We start from the raw sequence: 15725 nt of genomic DNA on the forward strand, positions 1-15725 counted from the left end.
TTCCAAGAAGAAGAATGGATTCGCCAAAGTCTTTGACCTCTCCCGCCCTGATTGTAAAGAAATAGCGTGGGTAGTTTTTACTCCCCCGGCGGGCGAGGCTTGCCGCGGGGAAAACCCGTCAACTCATAAAAATGAAGATATATACCTTTGCCAAAAGTGTCCCGGCTACGGATGAAAATATCAATGTCATATTTACAGTCTTTTCGGTTAAGATGATTTTTTGTTCCTTCATTTTTCACGGTCGTGAAACACCGTGCAGTGGGTTTTTGTCTGTCGTTATGAGGTTCACCAAATACCTAACGAACAAGAAGGTTAGTGAATGAAGACGTACCAGATGAAAATCGTTTGGCTTCTTGCTACTGAAGTTGAATATTAGACTTTCTAGAGTCTTATGCTTTGAATAAAATCTGGGATTACGTCTTTGCATGAATTTCATGTTGTTGATTTCATGAACAGGAAATCGGAGACCCAAGGAAGAATTCTCACAAGGTCGCAAGAACGATTAGATGGCACCGAACGATTTTGGTATTTTGTTTGTCATGACAAAAGTAGTGCTGGCGTGATTTTTGCCATGTTTCTGAGTTACAATAGCCACCAAAAAGAAAATCTTGATTAATTCACACATTTTGGACGTCTCAGGTCCTGACAGACTCTACTAGAAAAAATATCCCTAGATTAATTTTCTGCTTCCTGATGGGGCTTGAATTGCCAGTGGCGAATAGCCCGCCTAACCCATGAAAATAAAAATATAATGTATAGGTTTGCTATAATTGTCCCAGCAATGGATTGAAATATCAATGTTATATTCATAGGTATCTCGGCCGATTTCGTGGACTTTTTTGGTGGTTTGATCGGAGGAGGGTTTTTTGATCGTTCATTTTTCACGGTTGAGAGCGTGCAGGTGGATTTTTGTCCGCTATTATTAGGTTTTCACATGAAGACGTCCAGCGATGAAAATCGTTTTGTTCCTTGCTGCTGAAAATAAATATCAGACTTACTAAACTTTTTGGAGTCCAATGCTTTTAATAACATCTGGCAATATGTTTGCGAGCAGAGTTTAACTTTTGTTCAACGCACGAAGTGTTAAGTAAACGAAATAGTGTTTTGTTTGCTCGTGTTTGGTATGGCGGAACTGGTGCTGGTCAGTGATCTGTAATTATTCCACGGAAGAAAATACCTCAATTCGCATATTTTAGAGTACTCTGGCTCTGATGGATAAAAAATTCCTGGTCAATTTAATTTCTCAGTGACAGGGATTTGCCGCATCTTGAAAACACGTCAAATCGCGGCTGTTTACCGTGTTGACGAGCAAAATAGTAGTTTTGACACACCACTTCAGTTAACACAAACTGCGAAACTTACGCAAACCTCGGACTTTCACTTTCAGTTTTTAAGATAATTAGGTCATCTTTAGTTACCTATTCACGATTTACTTTACTCTTTATTTAGCGTGAAATGTATTTTCTTGTTTGGTTTTACGTTTTTGGTCACGGTTACTCACCCCAAGCTTTCGCTCGGCCCACACCTACACCAAAGCGCTGGGAGGGAAGGGTGAGAAGGAGAATGCGTGGTGGCAAAAGATGGTAAAATAAAAGGCTGCGAAATGGAGGGGCACAAGTAGAACTTTCCACAAGTTGCTCGAGATTTCCCAAAAAATTGCCCGAAATTTCTCAAAAAGTTTCTCAAAAGTTGCTGCAAAAATCAAAAAAAGTTGCTTCTGATAATAAAAGTTGCTCGAAAGTTGCTCTAAAAAATTCAAAACGCTTCTTCTAATCAAGAGAATTTCTCTTAATATATGCTAATTTCCCTTTGAGGGTTAGATTTCTAAGCAGTTTTCTGCAATTTTACAGCAAAAGAAGTATCTAAAAAAGGTTATTCTTTAACTGAGAAAAATCGTGAAGATATTGATGACGTCATGTTTGCTGACGAGTTTTGTAATGTTTTATACAGAATGAGCCGAATGTTGAAACGTCTTCAGATGTCCCTCGAAAATCTTCGGCAAATGTCGTAAGTCTTCGGAAAAGTTCGTTTTGCCTTAGAACAGCACTCGTATAATCTTCGGAAATCTTCGGTCTGGAAATTGCTCAAAAATGCAACAAGTTGCTCGAGAGGAAAAAAGTTGCTCCAAGGGGGAAAAAGTTGCTCGAAACATGAAAAAATGCCAAAAAGTTGCCGAGCAACTTGTGGAAAGCCCTAGTGTGACTCAAAGGGCCTCGATGTGGAGCTGTTTTCTATAGCAACCGTCCAAGCACTTACCTCTCAGTCGGGTTTCCGCTTTCGCCTCGGGGCCACTCCGCTGGTGCCTCATTCCTTTTCATTCCCAGCCAAACCCCGCCTTCGTTGCGTAGCTTAACAGACATTAACGGCAGAGGTCTCGATCCCTGGCGCAGAACAGAAGGACCGTAGACTCTGGGAGCGAGAACGGATCATTCCATCTCAAGTCTCCGGTGCATGCGCACAATTAAACCGGAACCATAAATAGCCCAGAGGGCAGAGGACGGCCGAGTTCGGTCAAGGCTGACGGAAAATGCGCAAGTTCTTGGAACGAAATTTAATGTCCAAACTCGTTTATCAACCGCTGGTTTAGGGGAACGAAGACCCTGGGAACAAGGATCCAGAACAGTTTCAACAAATTTGGAATCACCTGTATCTCTGATAGTGCTCCTACTGATTTCCTAATTTAAAGCTAGAATGACGGACCGACGTATCGACGGAATTAAATATTTGTTTAAGTGTAGATCAGCGTGCCTTTTTACAACTCATGATTCGTCTTTGCCTTGACCAGGTTGTTGAAAGTTCGTTTTCAATGATACTCATAATCATACTCTTTTGTTCTATTTTATTTTTCCCGTAGGCAATCCTTAGAATAAATGTAAATGAGTGAAATACTGTAAATGATTTAATAAACGCCCCACTCTTAAATAAACGCCTTCCCCTGGGATGTAAAATTTGTATTAGAGGCCTCTACTAATAAACGTCCCGTGTCTAATAGACACCCCCTGCCCCCATCACCCCCCCCCCTCCTCAATAAAAAAAGAAAAAATATATTCGCCTCAAAATTCAAGTAAACGTTTCATGGAGTAAAAAACACGCAATTTTCTTTAGTTAGTTAATTGATTCACTCGGACATCGAAGGGACCAAAGGAGCTAGCTAGCCAACATGGTTAACCCCGATGCGATGACGATGAAGACATCGATATCGAACAATCTGTGAACGACATCTTTAGGCTTTGCATTAGAAAAGATTAGAGTAGTCTCCTACTCACAAAATCTGTTTCCTATCTTTATCCGGGAGCAAACTACGCGTCATATTTACATACTTGTTTGTCTATTTGTTTCGTTACAGTTACAGTGAAATCATGGGCTCCTGGTGAAATGAATGCCCCTTTTCTACTAAACGCCTCATATTTATTTAAAACTCCCGCATGTACCCCTTAAATTAAAAAGCCCTGGCTTTTATAAGATTATTTACGGTAAGTCGGTATTAAAGGCTAATTTTTCGATTTCAGATTTTCAAAATTAAAAAAGGTGGAAAATTAAAGCCATGGCGATTTGTGGCGTATTGGATCATTTATAAATGAGTCAATACATATCCCATGGCCCCTGAATGTCAGGTCCTTCTTGAAAGCACATAAACGAAGCCATGACGATCGCAATATGATCTGAGTCAGAGTGAAGTTTGAGACATGAAATTTGAGATAAAATTCACAAGTCGGTCTGTCACGCAATCAACTATTGTCGGTGTTCTTCGAAGAACGACAGCACCAAAAACCACTTGTGCCACAGATTCTTACTGGATGAAAACGATGACTACATAATTTCTTTGCAGTGGAAACATGTTTTTTTATATGTGAACAAAACACGCGACCGAATTCTAAAACAAGTCGGTTTTCATGATCGGTGGATATTATATTCGATGTCTCGCCGCCAACTTGTTTTGATAACATCTGTTCTTAAATTACTATGGTGCTGGCAAATACGGCAAAACGCAGCTTACACACCAAGAGGGCGATGCCAAAAACCCTTGAAGGAAATGACTTTTATGCAATGATGCTTGCTTGTGGGGATATCTTTCAAATTGGTGCAGTACGACCAGCAGGTCGGTATGACCTTTGTGTTCGTTTGAATTTGTTTAATTTGCTTATTACCAGCCAACGACTTCCAGTAGTTAAAACTACTAACGATTTAAAAGTATTTTTATGCAAAAAGCTTCATAACGATGTTTTACTTCTTATAGCAACATTTTATTTAGTTTATATTTTACAAACTCTGAACTTATCACGATTTCCGTGTTGAGCTCATTTGCATATTGTCACGAAGTTAACACCATTTATTGATGCGAACCTGTAATTCCTCTTAAACTTAACAGAGATTTTATTTGATAAATAGGGACACCATTTCCTTGGCAATCTATTGATACTTTCAAATTCGATTGAAGAAACGCCGCATGTCTACAAACAACGACTTTTGAAACCCCACTTTTTTGATACGAATTGAATAAGGAGATTTGGAATTTTGCTTTCAGCCAAACGCAGCAAATGACACAAGTTTACTGAACGTTTTTCTATTGTTCGGGACTTGATTTGTCTTATGTAAAAGTTTCGTATCATTTCTTTTTATATTTAGCATGTAGCAGGGGATCAAACATGGTGAATATTTTTAGGTCAAATTTAAGTACTTTCCACTGTCTGACAGTTTGATTGACATTTCTCCAAAACAATAAACAATTGAACCAAAATATTGCACATGGTTAATGTACTAGTGAAGTTACACAAGTGTGCCAAATTTGAGGGAAATCGGTGAGATGCGCTGTAGACTCGCCTGCATGGTTCTCGTGCGGACTCACTCTTAATATAGACTTCATGAATCATGAAGAAGGCACGCATGTGAAAACGACAATGAGCGAACATTTCCCACGCGTACCTGTTCTCGAGGCCACAAATATATCTTTACGAGCAATATAATGCTAAGTTTAATGATTATAGTTATTTTCCTGACATTGAAATTAACCTATACTCCGGCTATACAAATAAACAGATTGTTAGACTGAAAACACGGGGTAAGAGGGAAATACGAAATGTCGCTATATTTGTTTATCTCTGGCCATGGCGAGCATGGCTGTAAAGAGTTGAAAAGCCACCACTTTCGTGTGCATTAGGAGGAACAGATGCTAATTTAGGTAAATCATGGCTAATAAAATTTCCTATTTGTCATTTACCAATCCAGAGCCCTCTTGTGTCTTTTGTTTAACGCACGAGGTGTAAATTAAACGTAATAGTGTTTTGTTTTGCCCGTGTTTGTCATAATAGAACTGGTGCTGAAGTTATTTGTCCCATGATGCAGGGTTGTCAAATTCCAAGAAGAAAAACCTTAATTCTCACATTTTTGATCACTCCGGCTCTGATAGATTCCAAATCTATTTCCTGGTCGGCTTATCTCCACCATGGCAAGGATTTACCGCTTCCGGAGAACCCATCAACCCTATGAAAATGAAGATGAATACGTTTGTCTCATCATACGTTCAATGAATAAGATTTTTAAAGAATACTTGACGAATGTAAAGGATAAACGTTGGCGGATTAAGACATTCATAGACGAGAATTTTGTGATTTCCAGTTACTATAAATGATTATAAGGCTATAATATTTTTTTTTTTGATTTCAATACTTTTAATAAAGTTTGTTATTAGGTGTTTTGTATCAATTTTTTAGGCTATGCTTTTGAGGGTGATAAATGGTATTTCGTGAGCCATGAATATTGCTTATTTTATTTCACTTGAAAAGTGAGATGAGGTGGTAATGACGGTAGACGCTAGAAATTGATTGTGTATTAGAACCGTTTACTCCTCGTTTTGTGGAATGCGCAAATACGGAGAAAAAAAAACTTAAAATATTGTAACAGATAAACTGAATAGACCCCAAATGTTAATACTAGACTTCAGGAAGGAGGTACAAATGTGCAAATGACATGTTCCTCGCGTACCTGCTCACGAGTCCACAAATAAATCTTTACGAGCAACATAATGCTTAGTTTTATGATAACCGTATATTTATTTTCCTGACATTGAAATTGGTTTTTATTCAGGCTATAAAAAGGGACTGTTTGCTCGATTGAGAACTCGGGGAGAGAGGGAAAGGTCGCTATATTTTGTTTATCTCTGGCCATGACGAGCATGGTCGCAAAGAAAAAGCCACCATTTCCGTGTGCATTAGAAGGAACAGGTGCCATTTTAGGTAAATCATCTCTAAAGAACTAGTAAAATTTTCGATTTGTCATTTACTGACCAATCCAGAGCCCTCACGTTTTTTTGTAACACTGGAAGTGTAAGGTAAACGGAATAGTGTTTTCTGTTTTTTTCCCCTGGTGCTAGAGTTATTTGTCCCATGATGCAGGGTTGTCAAATTCAAAGAAGGAAAACCTTAATTTCCACATTTTGGATCATTCCGGCTCTGATAGGTTCAAAAAAATATTTCCTAGAAGGGATTTGCCGTTAGGTTCAATAAATAAGATTTTCACCAAATACTTGACGAATATCAAAAGGATAATTGTTGGCGGACGAATTCGTTTAGAAAAGAGACTCCTTTGATTTTTATCTACTATGAATGTATATAGGACTATTAAATTTTTTGAAGTTCAGTGCTTTTAATAAAATCTGGTATTACGTGTTTGCATGAATTTTTTTTTCAGGGTATGCTTTCATTTGTAGGGTGGTGAATGGTATTTCGTGAGCCATAAGTATTGCTTATTTTATTTTAGTTGAAAGTGAAAAGTGAGATAGTATGACTATGACGTGGGAATAACGCTTACGGTAGACGCTTATAGAAACTGAGTATGTATTTGGACGGTTTAATGTTTTTACTCCACGTTTTGTGGAATACGAAAACAGAGAGAAAGAAAAACTTGTATATTAAGACAGATAAACTGAATAGACACCAAGTGTTTAACGTAGACTTCATGAAGGAGGCACACATTTTCATATGACAACGAGCGAACATTTTCCTCGCGAACCTCTCGAGACAAAAAATATATATTTAGATACCAAGTGTTTGATATAGACCTTATGAAGGTTGCACACATGTGTAAACTACAATAAGGAAACATTTTACTCGCGTACCTGTTCTCGAGGCCACAAATATATCTTTACGAGCAATATAATGCTTATTTTAATGATTATATTTATTTTCCTGACATTAAAATTAGACTATACTAAGGCTAAACAAAGGAAGTGTTTGCTCGACTGAGAACACGGGGAAAGAGGGAAAGGTCGCTGTATTTTGTTGATCTCTGGCCATGGCAAGCATGACTGCAAATAATTGAAAAGCCACCATTTTTGGGTGCATTAGGAGGAACAGGTGCTATTTTAGGAAAATCATCTTTAAAGAACTAGTAAAATTTCCGATCTGTCATTTACCAATCCAGAGCCCTCACGTTTCTTTTGTTTAACACATGAGGCGTAAATTAAACGGAATAGTGTTTTGTTTTGCCCGTGTTTGTCATAATAGATTTGGTGCTGGAGTGATTTGTCCCATGATGCAGAGTTATTAAATTCCAAGGAAGAAAATCTCAATTTCCACATTTTGGATCAATCCGACTCTGATAGATTCCAAAGTTATTTTCTAGTCGGCGTTACTCGGTATTACGTTTTTTGTATTAAGTATAGTTTTCTTTCAGGTTATGCTTTTGAGGGTGATAAATGGAATTTCGTAAGCCATGAATATTGCTTATTTTTTTTTCACTTGAAAAGTGAGATGCGGGGTGGTAATGACTGTAGACTCTAGACATTGACTGTGTATTTGAACCGTTTACTCTACGTTTTGCGGAATACGAAAAAAAGGGAGAAAGAAAACTTAAAATATTGTAACAGAAAAACTGAATAGACCCCAATTGATTAATATAGACTTCAGGAAGGAGGTACAAATGTCCAAATGACATGTTCCTCGCGTACCTGTTCACGAGGCCACAAAAATATGTTTACGAGCAATAAAATGCTAAGTTTTATGATTATATTTGTTTTATCGACATTGAAATTAGTCTGTACTTAGGCTGTACAAAGGGACTGTTTGCTCGACTGAGAACACGGGGAAAGAGGGAAAGGTCGCTATATCAGTTTGTTTATCTCCGGCCATGGCGAGCATGGTCGCAAAGAAAAAGGCACCATTTCGATTCCGCGTGCATTAGAAGGAACAGGTGCCATTTTAGGTAAATCATCTAAAAAGAACTAGTAAAATTTCCGATTTGTCATTTGCTGACCAATCCAGAGCCCTCGCGTTTCTCTGTTTAACGTTCAAAGTGTAAGGTAAACGGAATAGTGTTTTCTGTTGTTTTCCCGTGTTTGCCATCATAGCAATGGTGCTGGAGTAATTTGTCCCGTGATGAAGGGTTGTCAAATTCCAAGAAGGAAACCTCAATTTCTACATTTTGGATCAGTCCGGATAAAAAAATATATTTCCTAGCAGGGATTTGCCGTTGCCGGAAACACATGAAAATGAAGATGAATACGTTTGCCTCAACGCAGGTTCAATGACTAAGATTTTTACCAAATACTTGACGAATATTAAAAGGATAATTGTTGGCGGACGAAGTCGTTTAGAGAAGAGACTCTTGATTTTTATCTACTATAAATGTTTATGAGACTATAATATTTTTTGGAGTTAATAAAATTTGGTATTACATTTTTTGTATCAATTTTTCTTTCAGACTATGCTTTTGAGGGTGATAGACGGAATTTCGTGTGCTATGAATATTGCTTATTTTATTTCACTTGAAAAGTGAGATGCGGTGGTAATGTATTTGAACCGTTAACTCCACGTTTTGTGGAATACAAAAACAGAGAGAAGGAAAAATTTGTGTATTGTGACAGATAAACTGAATATATACCAAGTGTTTGATATAGACTTCATGAAGGTTGCACACATGTGTAAACGACAATGAGCAAACATTTTCCTCGCGTACCTGTTCTCGAGACCACAAATATATCTTTACGAGCAATATAATGCTAAGTTTAATGATTATATTTAATTTTCTGACATTGAAAGTAGTCTATACTCAGGCTAAACAAAGGGATTATTTGCTAGACTAAAAACACAAGGAAAAAGGGAAAGGTCGCTATATTTGTTTATCTCTGACCATGGCGAGCATGGCCGCAAAGAAAAAGCCACCATTTTCGTGTGCATTAGAAGGAACAGGTGCCATTGTAGGTAAATCATCTGTAAAGAACTAGTAAAATTTCCAATTTGCCATTTACCAATCCAGAGCCCTTTACGATTCTTTGTTTAACGCGCGAGGTGTTAAGTAAACGGAATAGTGTTTTCTATTGTTTTTCGTGTTCGTCATAAGAGAACTGTTGTTACATTAATTTGTCCCATGATGAAGAGTTATCAGACCCCTAGGAGAAAAACCTTAATTTCCACATTTTGGACAACTTTGGCTCTGATAAATTGAAACATTCATAGCAGGGATTTGCCGCTGCTAGGAAACCCATGAAACCCATAAAAAGGGGATACAGTAAATAAAATACGATTGCTCCAATGCAGGTTCGATGACTAAGATTTTTCCTTAATACCTGACAAATATATAGTTAAGAGACGAGAATCTTTTGATTTTCATGCGACTGGTATTATAGTAGTAGTATATTTAGAATTATATTTCTAGTAGTATGTGTTTGCATGAATGTCACTTCCAGGGCATGCTTTAAAGCTTAGGGTGGTAAATGGTAATTCGTAAACCATAAAAATTACTTATTTTATTTTACTTGAAGTGGGATGGCTACAGTAGGTGGTATTGACGGTAAATCACACAGATTAGATGAATGAAAATCGTCCATATTTGCTTTATTTTCTGGGAGTGACAATGATTGTTGGTTCCATGTTAGATTTAAAAAAAATGATATCTTGTCGTGCACTGACGAATATGTTTTGAACAGCCGTGGAAAAAAGGTTAAATTCTTACGAAATTTTCAGCTTTTGGAAAGTTCTTTAAATTGTGAATATTGCTTCTTAATTTAACTTACTTGAAAAGTGAGATGACTATGAGTAGTATCTTTCCCAGTTATATTATCCCTAAATTTAGTACTTGACTACATTAAATAAAAACCCGCGAGTAAGAACCTAATTTTTAAGAACCTGTAATTTGCCAGTTAGAAGCCTCCATGAAAGAACCTCTTTAAAAGCCTTAAATTTAGAAACAGGTTCTTATTTACAAAAATCGATCATAACTGTTCACTTTTAGGGAAATAAGTTAGGCTGACATACTGGATCCTCTTTGGAGACTCCTATGAGCCTTATCACTCCAGTTACAATGCAAATTTCAAATGTTGAAAAACAAGAACATTGAGAAGCTTGAGAAGCTTAAAATCGGGCGCTTTGCCTTGAAAGGCAGGGTTCAGTACAGCAGAAACCACGAAGCAGTTACTTAAGTAGCACTCAGTCCGACTGTGTTTGTGTAAGTCACAGGGCTTGCATGAGCTGTATTAGTGTGCATAATATAATATCTAGAACGTTGTCGAGATTGCATTATTACTTAATGACATGATGGTTTTCAATTTATAAATGTATTTCACACAATACAAATAAACGATTGAAGTAGACGACTAGAAAATGTAAAGTTTTAAGACTTAGCAAAGTGCAGTGTATTGGTAATACTGTAAGGTGCGGTTTCACCTGAAGGTCGTGTGCTTTTCGGTATTTTCCAGCCATTGCACTTTGATGGGACAGTATTACAACTGTTTACCGGGGAACTACTATTGTCAAGAAAATGATCACAACTTGTTGATGAATGATTGAACATTTGTTTCATACCATTACTGTAATAGCAATTGATGAAGGCTTTATGAAATCGTAACTTGATCGCATTTCAAGTTTTCCGCGCTTCACGCTCGCCCTCGCACTTCGCGCTCGCTGTATCGCGCTTCACGCGCCCGCAAAATAAACCACCTGTTCTGGGCACAAGTTGTCGGAACATGACTATTCGGTCCCAGACCTCGTCTCTATCTCCCGCCCCCCACCTCTTAATTGTTATCAAACGTGACTCTTTTTAAGGCCCAATTCATCCCCTACCTCCATCCCCCACCATGGGCGTCTCAGATTCTAATCGCTGATCCCACGCGCCAAAAATTCCGAGAGATCCCTGAAATACCTCTCACTAATTGCTGCTCAGCTACGAATTTTCATATGCATCTCTGTAGACCTACATGACCGCCGGTTTAACCAAAAAAGAATTCAGCCTGCATAGAAAGACTTCGTGTTTTGGGACTTGCAGACGTTTTTGTTTATACTAAAACTCCCCGGCATACTGTATTTCGTGGACTGGACTGGACTGGACTGGACTAGTAAAACGCGGACTAGTAAAACGCGGACTTGTAAAACGCCTCTAGACACTTCCTTGGCCACAATCATCTTACGGCTCTCTTCAATACATAATGTCTCAAAAAAACAGTAACCTCAGAAAGAAGTCAGAAGCAAATAAGGTCGAAAGACCGAATTTGAACATATAACGGCAAATGTTCTAATGTCACGAACGTAGGAGTCGTGTAGGCCCGTCACCTTTATTTACCACATACTGCCCCCAAATTAAAACAGTACCCTCAGAAAGAAGTCAGAAGCAAATAAGGTCAAAAGACCGAATTTAAAAATTTAACGGCAAATATTCTAATGTCACGAACGTAGGAGTCGTGTAGGCCCGTCACCTTTATTTACCATTGACTATTGATTTCTGGACGGGCCCTGTTCTACCTCGTGCGAGCAATACAAACGACTGCATTCAACAGACGTCAAGTAGTGGAAAGAAAGAAACATATGCACACAACTCATAGCATCAATCCCGTTGTTTTAGTAGGGGTTTGCAGAACGAACATGTGCTATACTGCAAAAACATCCCCACGCTAAAACAGACCATAGAGTGCTCAAAAAAGCTAGAAATATGCCGTCGAAGAAACACACAAGAGCTTCAAACACAAATTGTTTCGCTCGCTAAACCGTTTAGTTTTATCCGATTTACAAGCGCTTGTTTTACAAGTCCGCGTTCTACAAGTCCGTGCTTAACAAGCCCTCGTTTTACAAGTCCGCGTTTTACAAGTACGCGTTTTACTAGTCCGCGTTTTACAAGTCCGCGTTTTACTAGTCCGCGTTTTACTAGTCCAGTCCAGTCCTCGAAATACAGTATGCCAAAACTCCCCGCCCTCTAAAGATAAGTCCTTGACGGTTCTTGTCGTTTTTCGGTGCCTATTCATCTTCGGCATCTTTCTCATCCACCTCTCGTTCTGTCCTGTGTCTGTCATCACACGAAAGAAAAGCTGATTCTCAAAAAATCTGCCACAAAAGGAAATTGACAAAAACAATATGAAAACCATATATCGAAAGTTTCTTATTCTAAAATTTTATCATACGTCTTAATTCAGAGCTACAAAGAAGTTCCTCCTTTTGAGTTATTGATACTGTTCTTACAGTACCTCTTTCCACTAGCGAAATTTTACAAAATTCCTTCGCGGCGAAAAGGTAGCGCGAATCCAGAACAGACTCCAATCGAGAGTGGGTTAATTCTAGATCGATTACTATTAATCAACTATTACAACATTCATTTTTAAAATAGTTTCCCAAGCCGACTAAGCTAACTAAACCTCGAGTGTATCTTTCAGTAAACAAAACATGCCGTTATGACGCCGGAAATCCAGCTCACGCATACTATACCCCGTGACTCACGCAAACCTCCGACTTACGTGCTACTACAGTCATTCCTTTCTAAACATTTTTTTTTTTGACCACCACCGTACCTTTCTACCCAAAAAACTCATGAAACCGCCCGGTTTTAACCTGTTTTAACCTTTCAAAAATTAGAGCGTTCGAAACTAAATAAGATCCGTAATCACAAACAACATACAGCCGTTTACCAGCACTCTTTAAAACTCCTGAAACCCTTCAAAATCAGGCAAAATAAATCTTTGAAATAACCTTTATCAATGTTTCTTATTTTTTATTCAGTTCTATAAAATGCCTTTCATACACTACTGTCAAACAAAAATTTCAATTTCCTCAAAGTTTCAAGACAAAAGAATAACAAATATTTCGTGCACAATGTAATTTGATTAAGCCAATATTATCACGTCTAAAAATACTTCAAGCAATCCAGTGAAAACCCGTTTTTTTTTCGTATCAACGAAAACCACTTTCGAATAATCAATACATGAAAATAACAATAAGATCAAAAGGAAGAAAGGAACCTTTCTAATTATTTGAAGACTTTCAAAGCCGTGATATTATGCATCCAATCCGCGATAAAATTTAATTACAACAAAATCCAAGTTCTCATTTTGAAGTCCATTTTTTTTCAGTTGATACCTTTATCCAACTTGTGAAAAATTCCATTCAAGTTCCTATTAATACTGTACATTTCCAGTGTTTTGCTCAGGTCTTCAGAAGCGTGTTACTAACCAAATCTAAAATAATTCCAAAACATGCTGTACAAACATTCTACTCTTTGTGACAAACGACTTGACGACCAATTGTTCAGAAATGAAAATCGACACAGTTCTTGCTAAATAAAAAAAAAAGTTTTACGGCGGAGTCAGGCTCAAAAAATATACCGCAAGATCACACCCCCATTCATAGTCAGAAACCAGTAAACCATCTAGTTTGCTAAAAAAAACACTGCGTGACATCAATGACGTTACCTTTTTCATTTACAAAAATAACTTTAACTTGTCAAACTAAGTGCAATTTCACAATGGTGAATATCAGTACAGTATGGGGCCCAGTTCTCGGCCGGGTCCAGTTCTCGGCCACTTTGTGTTTAACGCGTTTTTTCACACTCCAGTTGAATTAAAAGAAAAAGGTATTTCCTTCAAACGATAGACTGATTCATGTGCTTTAAGTATCTTGAGTTTGATCGTTCAATTCGATATAGAAAGCTCACACGTCGAGTTTACGCGGAGGTAGGTGAATTTGCATTCCCGAAAAATTTGTTTGTTTACGGCTCCTTAAAATTCATGGATGTAGTTAAATTCGTATTTTATCCAAAAGCCCCCACCATACGAGCTAATTTTTGGCATGTGAAACGTAGAATAATTCAGCTTTCTGCTTTAGTTAACTTTTCGTTGAACCGTTGTATTTTTTGGTCTTAATTTACTTCGAAATTTTTTCTTGCGACGTTTGCGTATTTGCCAGTTCTCGGCCACCCTGCTCGCTATCACAGCTTAGCGCTTGGTTTTTAATATAATTTCATCTGCTGCTGCCAGAATGAAAGAAATAAATGTTTTAAAAATAAAGTTCAATCTTATCTCTAAGTTTTGAGCTGGCTCTTGTCTTGTCTATTATTTCTACAACACCTAAATCTTTCAAGACCTTTTCACTGCAAAATAAACCATCTAAATGCACGGGTCACACAATGCGGTTTTGCCAGAACCTGCACATAGGCAACTAGGCGCGTTAAAATCCTTCTTTTCTAAAGTAAAACAAAGCCTCATAAAAATAATTTGGGATCGATATAACATAAATAGGTTTACAGAGTGATTTTATGACTGTGAAAATTAATTGAGCATTTTTTTTACAGATAATTACGCACAAGCTTTTTAGTGGCCGAGAACTGGGCCAAGGTGGCCGAGAACTGGGCCCACAAATGGAGCTTTTATTTTTATTATTGCTCGGGAAAATTAATTTTTGACCGGTCGATAGCTTTACACCAAAAAGCTGAATAATGTAGCTAGCTCTGGGAGAAATGTCAAGTTCCTACGGTTCTTCTGAGGTAAGAAATACAAGTTTACGTCAAAAGTGGCCGAGAACTGGGCCCCATACTGTACTTTGCCCCGTAAGCTTTTTTCTCTGTCCTTCCGCCGAAGCAAAAAAACACAACCTGATTACACATTAACCCAAAAGTCGACCAAGTATGCCTGCAACGATTTCCTGTCAAAACTAAAATGAAAACCATTGCGGTATACGTCACCCGTAGCGGTTTTGTAGCAACCCCAAGCTATCCCCGTCTTTTTGGCCGCGCCAGGAGACTACGCTCTAGGACGACCAAAGGGTAAACTATAAATCGGCCACGCCCGATTAATTATAAAATATTATTATTGATATTATCACATAAATATAATAAAATGGTATGCAAATTCCGCAAAAGAAAAGGCTGAATACCACTCAAAATTCTATTAGCAACAATGTAAATTTTCTTTCAGCAAATCCATAAGAACCTATTAAGAACCTACATAGCCTAAATGTGTGCTTATTACCATTTATGCAGGAACCTGTTTAGGCTAGCTTGGGAAATGCAGGTTCTTACTCCCGTTTTTACTTAGTAACTTTCTTTTATTCATTCTATGCAAATAAAATGTTTGTGAGACTGAACTGACGGAATGGCCGCCGTTATGGAGAGTTTAGCTGCAAAGATAAAAGCCATCATATTCGTGTACATTAAAATGAACAGGTACCATGTTTAGGTAAATCATCTTAAAAAAAATATAATTCAGCGTCCTTACTGTCCGTTTGTTCAACGCCCGAGGTGTACGTAAAGTCGGAATGGTGTTTTGTTTGTCATGGCAGAGCTAGTGCTGGCGTGGCAAAGTTATAGTATTCCAAAAAGATACAGCTGGTCCTGATAAATTCTTGAAATACCCGTACGCTTATCGCTCCCTGAGAAACATCGTGCAGGTGAATTTTTGTCTGCCGTTATTAGGTTCGCCAAATACCTGACGATAAACGAGGTCGGTGAATGAAGCCGTTCAGAGATCAGATGAAAAT

Source organism: Oculina patagonica, chromosome 2 (genome assembly GCF_052425735.1).
Source record: "Oculina patagonica isolate OP01 chromosome 2, crgOcupat, whole genome shotgun sequence".
Taxonomy (NCBI): Eukaryota; Metazoa; Cnidaria; class Anthozoa; order Scleractinia; family Oculinidae; genus Oculina; species Oculina patagonica.